General features: G+C 38.2%; 1 protein-coding gene across 2 annotated transcripts in view; it reads right to left on the reverse strand.

Moving 5' to 3' along the window:
- The window catches only part of LOC121384175, a 29,461-nt gene extending 28,568 nt beyond the window's left edge, over nucleotides 1-893 (reverse strand). Inside the window, exon 1 of one of the 2 annotated variants that reach the window (XM_041514441.1) lies at nucleotides 591-893. The gene's annotated coding sequence lies outside the window, so the exon portion shown is untranslated. The remainder of the gene's footprint in view (nucleotides 1-590) is intronic. The other variant, XM_041514442.1, reaches the window with a different exon arrangement.
- Between the last annotated feature and the right edge of the window lie 16,319 nt (nucleotides 894-17,212).

The raw sequence follows: 17,212 nt of genomic DNA on the forward strand, positions 1-17,212 counted from the left end.
ATTTTATTTTCTGAAATTTTAATACAAGTACTATAATTAGATTCATGAAATTAAAAAACCCAACAAAACAAACAAAACAAAACAAACAAAAAACAAAACAAAACAAGAACAACAAAAAAAAAAAACCCAACAAAAAAACATCGCATTTTTTACTTTTTGAAGATGGAACGTAGCCCAGTGGTAATCTCTCATCTGATATGCCGTCAGTCTAAAATCGATCCCCATTGGTAAGCCCATTGGGCTATTTCTCGTTCCAGCCAGTACTCCACAACTGGTGTAACAAAAGCCGTGGTATGTGCTATCCTGCTGTAGCATGCTGCACATACTACGCAGTACCACATACTGCCGGCAGCAGGTTCGCTCTCTCATTACCTGTGTGGTCCTCAATTATTATTATACCATAATTAAAATGTGTTTAGTGCGTCGTTAATTTTTTTTTTCTTCTTCTTATCATTGTTCCTTCTTTTTTGCTTTATCCCCCATCCCCCAAGTGTAACCTCTGATATAATCTTGGTTCTTTAGAATGTTATAGGCTATGCACATTTCACCATCATGAAAAACATATCAAAATGATTTAAATCGATACATACCTTAGTAAAATCAGTAGAGGCGAAAAGAAATTCGGTCGGCTAAACTATTACGTCCAATATCGTGACCAAACAAGGCAAAACATTCCGGCATTTCTGTTCGTGCATCGACCCAATGTAATATCAGCTTTGTCATCAATCTGTCTAGATGTATGGTTTTCTTCATATATAGTTGTATACCTCGCACTTACTAGAGTATAACACAATTAATAGAGCACTTTGTCAACGACACAGAAAATAAATGATGAAAGATGAATATAGGTCAAATGAGAACCATCCGGAATATTAATAGAAAAATGCGGTGGACATTTTTGTAATCTACCAGCGAGTTGCGGCCGTTTAGCACGTGCGCCGTTTTAGGCGAAGCGCGGGCGCAGAACACTGACGCATAAAAAATCAATTCTTTAAAGGGCCGTCTAGCGTGGCCTGGACCTGGGGCGATGGGGAGGGGGGGGGGGGGCGGGGGGAGTTCAAATATGAACCAGCGGACACATCTGTCTACATTTCCCCTGGACATCTATATGAATAGCCTAATATATTGCATTGTAAAAAAAAAAGGTCGAGACCCGACCCGTACCCCCAGCAACACCCTTGCGTGGAAACCGTCCCGTAAAGAAGAAGACAGTTCAGTTGTATTGTTTGATGGGTCGCACGATCGATCCCTCATGGTGATATATACCAGTCGTCGGGCACTGGTTGGAACTGAGAAAAAAAACTATCAGTATAGGTCACTGGGGGGATTCGATCCTTTAACCTAACCACGTCTGACAAGTTGAGTATTAAATAATTTTAAAAACTGTGTATATAATGATGGGATTCGCTAGTCATTAATTTGTGCAAGTCAATCCATAAATATAAAACGCCCTCTTAACGAAGGTAAATTTGTTTTGTATAACGACACCACTAGAGCACACTGATTTATAGAGCTGGGCGGTATTGAAATTTGAGGTTCGGTATCGTTATCGGTATTTTGGGGGTGATTTACTTCGGTATCGGTAAGGTATTCGGTATTGACACGATACCGAAATCGAGCGCTATTTTCGGTATAATCGGCTTTAAATGCATGCCTGTGTTATGGCTCACCCGCTAATTTCATCAATACAATTAAATTCCATACACAAGGCTCTCGTCTGATTTATACCAACCCATTTTGCGTTTGTCAGATAAAAATTATATTATTAGTGCGGTATTATTACGGTAAATCGGTACTGACATAATACCGATACCGACCTCCTAACTGTTTTCGCGATGCGACTAGACGTGTCTACGTGCGCTCTCGAGTTGCGCCCCCCCCCCCCCCCCCTCACCTGGGGGGACTGATAGCCAGTTTTGGAAGAGGAAGGAGGAAGAAGAAACCCGTGCCAGGATCGGCTCAACCGCCAGCGGCGGTCCCTTCTGCGTCGCCGAAGAGGACGCGACTGCTATCGGCGCCCGCATCCCCAGACGAGCCTGGGCGTCGCGATGTGCCAGGCTCCAAGGGCGGTACCACCGACCTCCACTCCACGGGTGCCGACTTCGGTGCAGCGCTCCTGTTAAGTCGGCACCAGTTGTTGCGCCACAGAAGCGGAAGGCGACATCACCGACCAGCCAGCCAACCAAGGTGAAGCCATCGGCGCCGGTAGTGCCTCCCCCTGAGGAAGACGAGTGGACCTTAGCAGTCGCCAAGATGCACAAACAACTGTATCAGTACATGCAGGGGCACACTACCGATCCGACCAACCTCCGCGGTGGATACCTCAACACAGACTGGAGACCCCTGGAAGACGGCAGTGAGTACGAACTACACAACAAGGTGTTCGGCACTCACCACACCGTAGTCGTCACACACAAGAAGCAGCAGACCTACAGACAAGCCATACTCTACAGCAAGTTGGACAACCGGAATCTACATACGATGATCAGAGCGGTCTGCGGCCCCGACTACGGTACGGTAGTTCGTAACCTGCGTGAACGCCAGCATCTTCTGCCGAACCTCCGGGAGTCTCCAGTTTCTCCGACGTAATCACCCTTACCTAGGACAGGTAACCTCCTTTTTGGGGCTTAGTTGGACTTTAAATTTTTTATCCGCGGCTCAAAATTCTTATGTTTATTTTTTTATATAAATAGTCCAACGCACTTTACTTTGGCGCCCGTTCGATTGCTCAAATCACCTTAAAACCTTTCAGGCCGAGCATTCAAAAATACTTTTGGTTTTAATTTCTTAGTCCGGACATGGTTTGGATGCAGGTTATTCTCCGTAGGACTTAGACCTTTTTGACCTTTTACTAAATTTTTATTCCAAATTCCGCCCACTTCAAACTTAAAAGTCCCGGACTTAGTCACTGGCGAAAGTCAGAGATTAAGCCCGTAATAGGCGTGCGTGAAGCTCTCGTGGCACATATGCACGTTAAAACGTTACCCGAACCCGAACCGATACCGAACGGTATATATAATATACCGCCCAGCTTTACTGAATATTAATCATCGGCTCTTGAATATCAGACATTTGGTAATTCTGACACGTAGTCAAAGGAAACCCAGTACATTTTTCGATTAGCAGCAAGGTATCTCTTATATGTACTTTCTCACAATCAGGACATCACATACCAAAACCTTTGATAAACCACTCATGGGGCACTAGTTGGAACTGAAAACAAAAACAGTCAGAGTATAAGCTACTGAGGGTATTCGATCCTTCAACCTAACCACTGCATGCTAACGAGCTACCGACCGAGACAGATCGTGGCTGGCACTCGTTAAAAAGGCTGTGTAATACTTCGTTCAGCAATTAATGAATTGCAGCTGGGTTTATGGTGAATTAGCACACTAAACGCACGGCATGTGCGGAACATCCTAGCTGTATCTAAAAGATACTTTAGTATTAACCCGTAACAGTAGCCTATATGAAGTAATGATGTCTTTCTTCTATCATTATCATTACAGCTAAAGTGTTGTATTTTTTGTAATGCAACAAAATTTATTGGTAATTATATTATTATATATCTGTTGAATTTTAGATTTCTAAAATTGGTGAAAACTAAATAAGATATGCAGTTTTTTCACACCTGCACACAAAGCTTTTCACATAAGAATCATTTATTAGCAAGAACACTTTATTTCATGACCTTATATATACATATTGATTTTAGCATTCCAGCTATAAAATAATTTATTAATACATACATTCTCTACTGCTCGTGACAATTGAAAATTATTTTACTCGAGACATAAACATGATACAAAATGGAAGCTCGTTTAATATCATATAATTGAGGTGCAACTTAGCATAGTGTTCTTTACACCCAGCACCTAATATCAGTTAATTAAAATGTAGAGATCATGCTGTTTCCATAAATTTGCTTTTCTACATAAAAATGATGCAGATGTTAGTTGTCCTTATGGAGCAATCTCCATACATGTGACATGCTCATGATACAGCTAAATAGTTAAGTAATTACTGTTTGCATGTGGCACACCCCAAACATTGACAATGATGATACACCTCATCTCATACATTATAATTACTGTTTGCATGTGGCACACCCCAAACATCAAACATTGACAATGATGATACACCTCATCTCATACATTGTAATTACTGGGCATAAATGAAACAATATCACAGTGCAAGTACACATTAATTACTCTACATTTTGAGCAAACAAAAATAAATGGTTGCAAATCTGTTTTCACAAACTGTAAGAAAAATACAAGTAAAAAATTGCACAACTAAGAGTTTTGCAAGACGTTTACACAGGAAAGTAGCATTTTAATGATTGGTATTTAAAACTGGGAGAGAGAGAGAGAGAGAGAGAGAGAGAGAGAGAGAGAGAGAGAGAGAGAGAGAGAGAGAGTGAGTGAATGTGTGTGTGTGGGGGGGGGGGGGTAAAGTAAATATCAGGTCACTGGAATAAACATTTACTTAAACATAATTTAAACTGTATAAGACAAAAACACTAGTATTCCATGAGAACAATTAATATGCAAAAAAAGTGCATGCCTACACCTTTTGAATTGGGTAAACATGCCATTGCACACAATTATTTATACATATAAACACAACAAAAGTTAGCTGCATTTTCTGAACTTATAGTGCAATACATTAGAATAAATATAAAATAAATGTTTATCATTTGATTAAATGCATTACATTATAGTTACCTCTAGAATGGCTGCTGCAAACTGGATTGCACCTGGTACTTGTACATGTATTAAACTATTGTGTTTATTTTAAAATAATGTTTTTGTCATCTTTATATTTAAAAACCAAACAGTACTAAAACCACAAAGATAAAATTTGTTAACTTTGTGTACGGTATATTGAAACAAATTTTATACTTGTAGCTATGTGTTAATATACAAAACTCCAAAACCAACCAACACACTTAAGTATTAACTAATACATGATGTTTCCAAAACTCTATGTAAATCAAGCCGCATAATTTACAATACAATTTAAAATATTAAAAGTATAACAATAAATAAATGTTCTAACAACATGAAAATAATAATAAGAGTTTCACAACAAAGAAATATAATTGCCTGTAGATGATATTATATTTAGCACTGTATAGGAATTCACTAAACAAACAACACAGACGATGTGAATATCTTGGATTAGTACGAAGTCACATAATACACAACATTGACATTCAATGTTTTAATTAGCAAACATGTAGCAGTGTTAATGACTGCAGTATGTGGCATAGTGAGGGGTTTAACTGATGGGGTATCTACCCCATGGGTGAGAGGTTTTATAAATGAATATTTAATTATCTCCATGGACAACAGTTTTTAAGAATAGAATGCTAATTTAATTTTTCCCATGAACAACAGGTTTTAAGAATGTCAATTTAACAACAAAAAACAATTTACTTATGAAAAACAAATGGTGCAAATAGTTAGAGTAGAATAAACATATATAATATTAAAATAGTAGACGTTAAATAGCATTTAATTACTGTGAAGGGGTAGTGGCATTGTCATTGCCCAGGTTTTATTTATTTTGGGGAACCAAGAAATTATCTTTCTTCCTAGCCATCCTCTCTCTTAGTATCACTGTGACCATTACTGCTGTGGCATATAAATAACTGCATGGACTACAGAATTTCTCACTCTTAAATTGACTTTACAATTATTCACCCAAAACTATCATTTAAGACAAGATGTCTATTCAATTCTGTAACAGTATTACTCTTTCATGTAAACCGGCCTCGGTGGCGTCGTGGTAGGCCATCGGTCTACAGGCTGGTAGGTACTGGGTTCGGATCCCAGTCGAGGCATGGGATTTTTAATCCAGATACCGCAAGGCTCAATGGGTAGGTGTAAACCACTTGCACCGACCAGTGATCCATAACTGGTTCAACAAAGGCCATGGTTTGTGCTATCCTGCCAGTGGGAAGCACAAATAAAAGATCCCTTGCTGCTAATCGGAAAGAGTAGCCTATGTAGTGGCGACAGCGGGTTTCCTCTCAAAATCTGTGTGGTCCTTAACCATATGTCTAACGCCATATAACCGTAAATAAAATGTGTTGAGTGCGTCGTTAAATAAAACATTTTTCTTTCTTTCTTACATGTAATTTTACAACTATGTTGCATTGCAAGACTTAGACAGGTACTGGGTTGTGGTAATATATTGCACAGTCAGAAATGCATTGTAGCACATATTTCTGGACCAAGTGACAGTCCCGACAACCTAGGAGTCTATTTATGATGTATAGATGTGTATTTAGCAGACAGCAGATGACATTTAAACAAAACAAACTGGCAATTTTTAGCGTGCCATTATGGAATATGTAAATATGTTTCTTTGATTAGGTTTTCTGTTTTGCATTCACAAGTATATTTTAAACAATTAAACATTCAGAACAGATCATCAATTTTATGTTTCTCCTGTTACATGCCATTCTTCAACATAAATTGGCATCTGCCTCCAATCGAGGTATCCCTTGCTTCTAATCAGACAACGTAGACCATTGCATGTTGGCAACAGGTTTTCCCTCTCATTATCTGTGTGGTCCTTAACCATATGTTCGACACCATGTAACTGTAATTAAAATGATTTGAGTGCGTCATTAAATAAAGCATTCCTTCCTTCCAATCACGGTGAAATACAGTGATATGACAGTGATGCATGAGTGCATGTCACCACAGCTGTACTTATTCTAATGAGCTGTGTCCAGTGCTAGTTTTGATCTTGTAAACTAATCTGAGAGTCCTCATGTGAGCCGTGCAGGAAGGGTGTATTGTTCAGGGAAGGATCTCCTTGGGAATGGCTGTCCTCCTACAGACTAGGTACTAGATAGAGAGTCTTGGAATTCACCACTATTTTGCTAAATATCCATTTGACTCTGCATTGTGCAGAGATATGGCCCTAATCACGTACATTGTGTATTACGGGTTTTTTCGTTCAGATTTGCTATTATTAAAGGGACATTCCTGAGTCAGCTGCAATTTTTAAGATGTTATCGACTAATAGAGACTTTTTAACAATTGTAATTACATATCAAATATATGTTCTGCATAAAATATTAGTGGCTGTATATTAAACGTGTTTCTGATCATTCTAATATGAGTACTAGGTTAACTTTCATTTTATTTCCTAAAATATATTTTTTTCGTACATACGAAATTATTTGAACACAAAATCCAGTTTGGGCTTCTTAGAAATATTAAGACGACCAGAAACACATTGAATATACAGACACTGATATTCTAAACAAGAACATATATTTAATATGTAGGTTTAATCGTAAAAATATTTTATCAGTTGGAAACATCTTACATTGAAACAAACTCAGTAATGTCCCTTTAAGCTGCGACTCTTTGACTAGGCAACTCACTGACAAGATGGTGATGACACTTGTATGGTGTATCAAGGCAGTTGGCAATATCCACTGACACTGATAACATACAAGTTTATAAAAACTGTAGATCTGTTTGTGTTTTACATTAGTAAATTCTGGGTTTGACAAATCCACTAGCCCTTGGTCCCGGCTAGTGAGCTTTTGATCTGCGCTAGTGGAAACTATCAACTGTATTAAGTATATATATTACATATGGCAGTAGTCAAAGCTTCAGCAGGAGCTAGTGATGTTTTCAGAAATTTGTCAGACACTGGTAAATTAAGTTATAAGATTGGGAGGCAAGACAGCAGCTTTAAGTTTAACACAGCTGTACAGTGAAATGAAAGAAAGAAAGGTTTTATTTAAAGACATATTAAACACATTTTATTTATGGTTATATGGCATCAGACATATGATTAAGGACCACACAGATGTTGAGAGCAGCAAGGGATCTTTTATATGCACCATCCCACAGACAGGGTAGTACATACCACAGCCTTTGATATACCAGTCATGGTGCACTGGCTGGAACGAGAAATAGCCCAATGGGCCCACTGATGGGATCGATCTCAGACCGACCGCGCATCGAGCAAGCACTTTACCACTGGTCTTTATCACGCCCCAGTGAAATGATTATAGCTCGAACCAACTGGATAAATTAGAGCCTTAAAGCAAAATTAATGTTATGTAATTTTTAAATAAATAATTAATTAATACATATAATAGACATATTATAACATATTATATAAAATACAACCACATCATTAATATTTGGGAATCACTAACCTAATTTACAAATTGATACACATGTGCAAACAAAATAGTGATATTTGAAACACACATAAAACTAGTTATAATATAGTGTTAGGTGTGCCATATTCTGGGGTAAACAAGTACAGTAAGCATGAAAATCAGACATAAAAGAATTTCATTTTAATTAAACCTCATGGGATATTTATATGCACTCATAAATCAAGGGTGCACACGTCAGCGTACAACATTAGAGATAACATGAGTTAAGATGATTTCTTAAAGACTTCTTTGTTGAAAACCATGTGGATAATAGACAGAACCACATACCAGTGTATTGCATGAGTTTATAGTGTGCAATAATAATATAGTGGTATAAATCTTGCGCACTATAAACAAGTGCAATAAATAACATGACAAAACAACTGGTATATGGTTCTGAATTTATTACATACCAACTTCGTATATTATGATTAACATAAGTTTAATGATGAAGGCAGGCAACTTACTGTAGAGACCGTACAGTAAAACTGGTAGTGCCACACACTGCCACCAGTCCATTGCAGTGTTTCTTTGGTTGAAAACCACATGTTCGTCGGCGATAGTTACAACATTTATCTGTAGTACTACAAGAATATCAGTAGTTGTAACTGGTACAAAATACATTGAAATAACTGTATACAAAACACAAAACTCATGTTAATTGCTAAGTTTTATTTTATTCAGTGGCAAAGTTAGAAATTAAGGAGACCGCCTCTTGTTTTAAAAAATAGTGGTGTTGTCATCGTAACAAGTGTCTAGTTTTGTGATATAACTGTTGTTACTCCATTGCTGATTGACTACAACACAAAATTTACGGTTGTAGATAACTTTGATGGGACCTCAACCATCTCCCTGTTGCTGCATTTTCTGTTGATCCAAAATGGCAGACATTTGTATATATTTTAATTAAGTACTTAATTACAAGTAACTTATCCACCTAATGACGTTAACCATCCAAAAATTACCTATTTTAACGAAACCTGTTGGGTTAGCATACATATTATTTCGATATGAGCTATTTTGAATAGACATTTTTATAATCAATGTTTAAAGATCAACAGTTGACTTCAACTGTACAAGAATATTAAAATGTTGGTAATATCAGTCATTATCAGGGGTGGGTCAGGGCTGACCACTATTTTATATATCCCCACTATTTTTTTATTTTTTTTTTAAAGGGACACGACCTAGTTGTTAACCATTACGCCGTTGTTTTTCGCTATTAAACCCATTTTCTCACAAATAAAATTGCACTTTACTTACATTTTATTATTTAGAATATACATTTCCATTTACCTGAAATGTTTTTTGGTAATCCTGGTGTTTGTAATACCACAAAATGCATTTTTCGTATTTCTTAATGTTGAGCAGACAAGGTCTAATCTATTTTTAGAGGGGATCTTCCCGTTTCAATGTCACAGACGTTGGTATACCACGTGACTGTTATCATTTTGGTTCGGTTTGTTTTCTCGTGCACGGTTCGCGCAATCAAACATCCGATTTGTTGTCATTCATTTGCAATCTAATTAAAATTAGCTCCACTATTACATTTGTGAGGTTTTTCTTCACAGTTCACATTTTCATTAACAATAAATTTCAGACAAGTATCTCAATACAAAACATTACAAACCCTTAAAGTTACATTCTCTGGTTACCATATTATAACATCATGTACAAATGTGAAATACAAGCTCAAATGCACTTTTTAAAAAGTTGCGTGTGTTCGCTATGAACGGATATCGTCAAACGTATGTGCTTGATTCGTCGCCTGTGCCGCCATAGCTCGGCAAAGCACAAACGACAGCCTGTTGTCAGTTTCAGTTAACACGTGCGTTTGCCGATTTCAAATTGTAGGGTTCGTCTCAAAAAATTAAAAGAGAAATCTTGCGCTGTACAAAGAACGTTCGGTTGAGGATACGGTACTAGAGTCTTTAGTTAAAACCGGTTTGATCTTGACAACGTATTATCGACAGTCGTACCTTCCTATTTCATAACTGATATTTTATAAAGTGTTAGTAGAACTTTCAAAGTTTAGTTTGTATACTAGTAACACATTAATCATGTATATATTTTAAAAATAAAATATACTAAAGTAGACAATGAACGTTTTCACTTCTTAATTTTACGTGTTAAAATCGACAAATTCAAATAAATATTATTTCGTTTGGAAAGGGTAAAGTTGGGGGGGGGGGGGGGGGGGTTGTTTAACGACACCAAAGATAAAGCATATTGATTTAATAATCATCCGACCCCATACAACCGTAAATAAAATGTGTTGAGTGCGTCGTTAAATCAAACATATTCTAGCCTTCCTTCCATCTGCTGTTGGATGTCTAACATTTGGTAATTTTGACATATAATCTTAGAGAGGAATCGGGTGCATGTGCAGGGGGAGGGTGTTGGAGGTCGAAACCCTTACTTGCCCAAGGTTAAAAAAAATTGAAATGTATTTTTTGGGGGAGCATAGCCCCATTTAAACTTCGCTTAACAGTCTATAACCCCAACCCCGCTAAAATCCCTGCACACGCGCCTTGGAAACCAGTTACATTTTATTTTAGCAAGGGATATCACATACCATATGGTCTTTTTGTATACCCGCCGATGGGGATCGATCCTAGACTGACCACGCATTTCCAAAAAACACCTTTTTAAGTCTAAGTAATGAATAAAAATAACATATAGTCTTGAAAAATGTTACGTAAATCAAACACAGTACCCTCTTCCTCTACCCCTAGAGCGTTACGTAATTAGTAACACCCCCTTACATGTAACGCGTATGCCAACAGCTGGCCACTGTCAAAATTTGAAGGCAAATCCCCCATTCACCGACACCTGGAAAGGCGTTGTACCATACCTCTATGGATATAAATATGTTTTGGAGATATGAGACGAACCCTCAATCAAGACAGTTAAATTTGTTCAAAAACTGCGAAATCTCACGTGATTTCTTATTGGGGAATTCTATACTTGTGATAAGCCAATGAAAACCGAGATCGGTACGAGCCCGTCAAAAGTGTTCCACTTTCAAAATCATGGCTTTGTTTTTGACCTGGATAAGCCAGCGTAGTGAAACCAATGCGGAGTGCGGCGTCATATATGCACCAAACGTAATTGGATTTTCTGTTCTATATGCTTAAATAATAAAAATATTCCAGGGAATGTAGTTTTAAAAACCAATAATTTTGCCAAGTCTTATGATATCTGGAGAGGGGATACAACCTTGTGGGGTGGGTGGCACAACCTATATCGTTACCTTTATTTAAATAGAGTCGGACAAAACAACCTTACATTTTCGTCCTGGGGAGGGGAAGTGCCTCCCCACCTCTGGTTCCTACAGACTGTACCACCACCACCACCACCACCACCACCAGTAAATGGTGCATCTAATTGCTAATAACAACAGGTTAGCCACTAGTACCCGGTGCCGAATAGCAAATGTAGGCTAATTGCGTTTTATATATAAAATTTATCATTTCAAACACTATAGTATAGTCAACATGGTCAGAAAGAAATGTTTTATTTAACGACGCACTCAACACATTTTATTTACGGTTATATGGCATCAGACATATGTTTAAGGACCACACAGATTTTGAGAGGAAACCCGCTGTCGCCACTACATGGGCTACTCTTTCCGATTAGCAGCAAGGGATCTTTTATTTGCGCTTCCCACAGGCAGGATAGCACAAACCATGGCCTTTGTTGAACCAGTTATGGATCACTGGTCGGTGCAAGTGGTTTACACCTACCCATTGAGCCTTGCGGAACACTCACTCGGGGTTTGGAGTCGGTATCTGGATTAAAAATCCCATGCCTAGACTGGGATCCGAACCCAGTACCTACCAGCCTGTTGACTGATGGCCTAACCATGACGCCACCGAGGCCGGTACATGGTCAGTGACGGACTATCATTTGTCGTCTTATTCCGATTCATGTATTATGATTGCTGCAGCAGCCACTTCCTCAACAGAAGCACCCATGTTGGTAAAGTAACTTCTTGTTCCAAACTCATTCCTTTCGCTGTCCAGGACAGAACAGTTGGAACATGCCCAGGAGAGGTGAAAGGAACGCACCCCAAGTCTGTGTGCACTCTGGGAAATTTGTCGTGACAGGCATTTCTGTGCTTCGAACAACATCTACCGGTGACATCAGAATACTATCTTTCAAAATTATTTAAAGTAATTGGGTCACGAGGATTCCCATGGTATTCTCGGAACCGGCGTGACGTCACACGGCCTAGTTACCGATCATCCGGGTCTTTGGGGGTGAAGCAAAGCCTTAGTGATTACTGGTTTACATAGAGTAAAGTTATCATATTAACTTTTTACATACCTCGGTGGTGTCGTGGTAGGCCATCGGTCTACAGGCTGGTAGGTACTGGGTTCGGATCACAGATAAGGCATGGGATTTTTAATCCAGATACTGACTCCAAACCCTGAGTGAATGTTCCGCAAGGCTCAATGGGTAGGTGTAAACCACTTGCACCGACCAGTGATCCATAACTGGTTCAACAAAGGCCATGGTTTGTGCTATCCTGCCTGTGGGAAGCGCAAATAAAAGATCCCTTGCTGCTAATCGGAAAGAGTAGCCCATGTTGTGGCGACAGCGGGTTTCCTCTCAAAATATGTGTGGTCCTTAACCATATGTCTGACGCCATATAACCGTAGATAAAATGTGTTGAGTGCGTCGTTAAATAAAACATTTCTTTCTTTCTTTCCTTCTAACATTCAAACGAAGTACGTTTTGACTGTGCATAATAAACCCTCCTGAGTTTATAATAAAGGAACCATTCTGAGTTTGTAGCCATATTATCAAGTTGTCGGCTAGTTTAATCTATTATAAATAAACCATACATGTTTCTTAGGCTACATATTCTTGCTTCAAATATAAATATCTTTATATGCAATACAGTTAATTTCTGGCCATTCTCGGGTCAGAAGCAACCGAGAGGTCAGGTCAGGTCATAGGGTTTTACGTGTAACGAACGCCTGTCATGGGCACAAGAGCCGGCCATGGCCGGCACCTCTGTCCATGACAGGAAAGGTGGGGGTAGAGAAGAGGAGGGGCCGCCTGTACTGGCAGGTGCAAGAGAGCACCAGCAGCCCGATCAAATCGGTAGCAGGCGGGTGGGTACTGAGAGGTCGGGGCGGGGGACTGTACCCCAACTTTTAACTACTTTATATAAATCTGGTTTAAAACACACACACACACACACGACTGTGTCCCTCCACTACAGATTGTCCCCCCCCCCCCCCCCCATCATTCCTTCGGGCCTGATTCTAATATTTTATAGTAGCTCAAATTCCATATGTATCATTTCATTTTTCTTCAAAATACTGAACAAAATTTAAAATAATTGGCTAAAACGAAATCCCGACAAAAATCAAGAATGTAGTTATCCGTATGATGCTTTATAAATATTTAAATCACGTTAAATACGATAAATATCTGCATACATACACACACGCGCGCACAAACACATTATCATTTCAGCCCATATCCGATATTTATTGTATACGAATCAGAACCGATGGCGCTAACAACAACAACAAAAAAATCGTGATACGCAATAATACGCAAACGTCTCAAATAAGTATTTTTTGGATGTTGGATGCAATAATTAATAATAGAGCTAATTCACGTTACTATTGTGTGGCCTCCCATTGTCAATGCCCACCCAATTTGTCGACATGGCTATTTTTACGAGATCTCGCGTTAGTTCACGACTAGCGTCCACCAGTTGCCCCGCTACACGCACATGTGCAGTGGAATGTGAAAGAGGTCTATTGTACATATACACTAAACTGGATTTTCCGAGCATTTCAAAATGGGAGGGGGGTACACTTCCTAAAACCCTTTCCCTGGATACATAGTTGATATTATATATATATATACACACCCATATATATATATATATATATATATATATATATATAGATAGATAGATAGATAGATAGATAGATAGATAGATAGATAGATAGATAGATAGATAGATAGATAGATATGTATGTGTGTGTGTGTGTGTGTTATGCATGTAATGTCATTGATTTAATTAATTTAGAAAACTTATTAAAATGGATATACGGGTACTGAATTAATGTACCATATACTTGAGGTAAGTGAATGGTCCTTTTTTGGCTTTGAAAAACCATTTGGGGTTATTTTAATGACAATTTAGTGTAAATATTTATAGGGTAAATGCTAATAAAGGTATTTTAACCCAAAGTAAGGTTTAAATTTTTAAAAATTTCACTGTGCCAATTTTTTTTAGGTCTTCTGTCAATTTTTGCTAAACGGAATTATTTCACCTTGATAGAAAATTTCCATTTTTAGGGGGTTAGGCCAACAATTTTTATTTATTTATTTTAAAACAGTTCATTTAATGGTATTTTATCAGTACAACAAAAAAACGTTATTATTCTTGTCATATTTAGTAAGTGTCCGCGGTCCCTACTTTAATAAAGGTATTTTAACCCAAAATAAGGCTGAAATTGTTTCACCAGTTTTTATTTTGGAACTGTAAAATGTCTTATAATGCTAATACGGAAACCTGACGATAGAACAACCCCCACCCCCTACACACACACACACACTTTGAAAATCTGTCCTACGGGCCTGAGCTGTGACAATCTTTTAGGTCTTCCGTCAATTTTTGTCTAAACGCAATTAAACCGCATTTTCTACGTCCGATTCGGTATAAATAGGATAATAAACGAGTTACCAGTTATTATCAAATTTATGTCCCGAGTGAAATAATTTTCAGTTGTCACTAAAGCTCGTGACAACTGAAAATTATTTCACTCGGGACATAAATTTGATAATAACTGGTACCGAGTTTGTTATTCTGTTTACAATCTAATTAAAATTAGCTCCACTATTACATGTGGATCTAACACCAGCCAGTTGGAGCTCATGTCCACCAATCAAAACCTTACTTGCAGAATCATGCCAGTGATTTAAAAATAATTTGAAAACATTCCGAATTATCCTGAGGATATACATGTTTCGTGTGAATTACGAATGCCTTAAAACATGTTTTATTTTATAAAATAAATAATTTGTAATGTAAAACTGAAGACTGATTTAGGTTTTTTTTCTTTTTTCTTTAAATAAATAAATAATTTTTAATGTAAAATTGAAGACTGATAACCCACCCCGTACGTATTGGTATGGTTCGCTGTACTGCGGCCACTAAAATGCGAAATAAAAGGCGAAATGTGATTGGTCAATATTTAAATTATTATTTACAGACGAAATGTTACCTGGACATTGGGGACTACGCAGTGTTGTTAGCAATCCGATTAAAATTAGTTCTACTGGTCTAAATAAGGCATTCGTAATTCACATGAAACATATCGTATACACTCAGGATAATTCGGAATGTTTTCAAATTATTTTTAAATCACTGTTAGGATTCTGCAAGTAAGGTTTTGATTGGTGGACATGAGCTCCAACTGGCTGGTGTTAGATCCACATGTAATAGTGGAGCTAATTTTAATTAGATTGTTCTATTTATTACCTCAGCTATTTTTTCTCTAAAAGCCTTTATTTTCGACGCACATGCACAAAGGCCAACCTGTATAGGAACGATGTAAACCACTTTACGCACTGTTCTGAGAATTACTATAACGTACGTTGTAATTTAATCACGTTCATAGATAATTTTAAAAAACACAAGTTCTCTTTATTCTGCTTCCAAATCTATAATGAATTGCATTAAAATTACATTTTGTTATTAATGTAACACCAAACACAGAGACCCGTAAAGGCAAACTCTTTAAACTACATGACGTCATTTTGTGTGTTTGTCAAATTGTGATGACGTCATATTTAGTACCGACAAAGTCATTGGTTTGTAAGCGTCAAATTGTCCAATAGTATTGTTCGTTAGACCAATGCAGAATATTTCTCACTGAAAATATGGAAAATATTTCCCTGTTATGAGTGACCACTGGGGTAATAAATCCGAAATAAAAACTGGCGAACAAAGGAGCCGGAGCCCCCCCCCCCCCCCCCCCCCCCCTTCGGCTCCTATTGTCCCTGTATTCTATTTAAGTTGGGTGTATTGTTGTAGACTACGCCTACATTTACAGTCGTCCGAATCGGACTACCGTAATGTAGGCGTAGTCTACAACAATACACCCAACTTGAATAGAATACAGGGACAATATTTTCAAGCTAATTATGACATCTGCCAAAACTTTACCGTTACCTTCTAGCGACAGAGATGTCAGCTATTTGCGCAGCAAAACGAAAACGTACGACTAAAGTCTTAAGTACTTTCGATTTCGGTTATGGATTCGAGGTGAACTTCCGCATTGGACTAAACTTAGTTCATCAAGATAAACGTCTCCGGTGTAACGTGGTATTTTGACTCCCGTAGACTACGGACTCCCCGGTCACTTTTCTATGTAGAATAATGACTCACCGGTCACTTTTCTACGTAGAATAATGACTCTTTGCCGTAGAAAACTGACTTTTACGGTAGAATTGTGACTGGGGGGTCAGAATACTACGGCATCCCAGTAACGTGGTATTTTGACCCCCGTAGAATACTGACCTCCGGTCACTACGGACGTTTTTGCAGAATAAAAATACCGATATTTTAAATTGGGACCGCTGCAGCGATTTAGCTCAGTGGTTTGAGCGCTCGACTGAGGTGCTTGGGTCGTAGGATCAAATCTCCTCGGTGAACCCACTGTTGTTTTCCCCGTCCAACCAGTGCCCCACGACTGGTATAACAAATATCGCGGTGTGTGGTGTCCTTTCTATGGGAAAGTGCATATAAAAGATCCCTTGCTGTTTTTTCGGTAGGAGTAGCCCATGGAATAGCAACAGCTGGTTTCCTCTCTCATTATCTTTGAGGATCTTAACCATGTCTGACGTCAGTATAACCGTAAATAAAATGTGTTGAGTTCATCGTTAAACGAATCACTTCTTCTTTTACGACGGGCGCGATATTTTTTATTGTGATGTTTATTGCCGTGCCGTAACGTTTATTCCTTGGAT

Source organism: Gigantopelta aegis, chromosome 10 (genome assembly GCF_016097555.1).
Source record: "Gigantopelta aegis isolate Gae_Host chromosome 10, Gae_host_genome, whole genome shotgun sequence".
In the NCBI taxonomy this organism is placed as follows: Eukaryota; Metazoa; Mollusca; class Gastropoda; order Neomphalida; family Peltospiridae; genus Gigantopelta; species Gigantopelta aegis.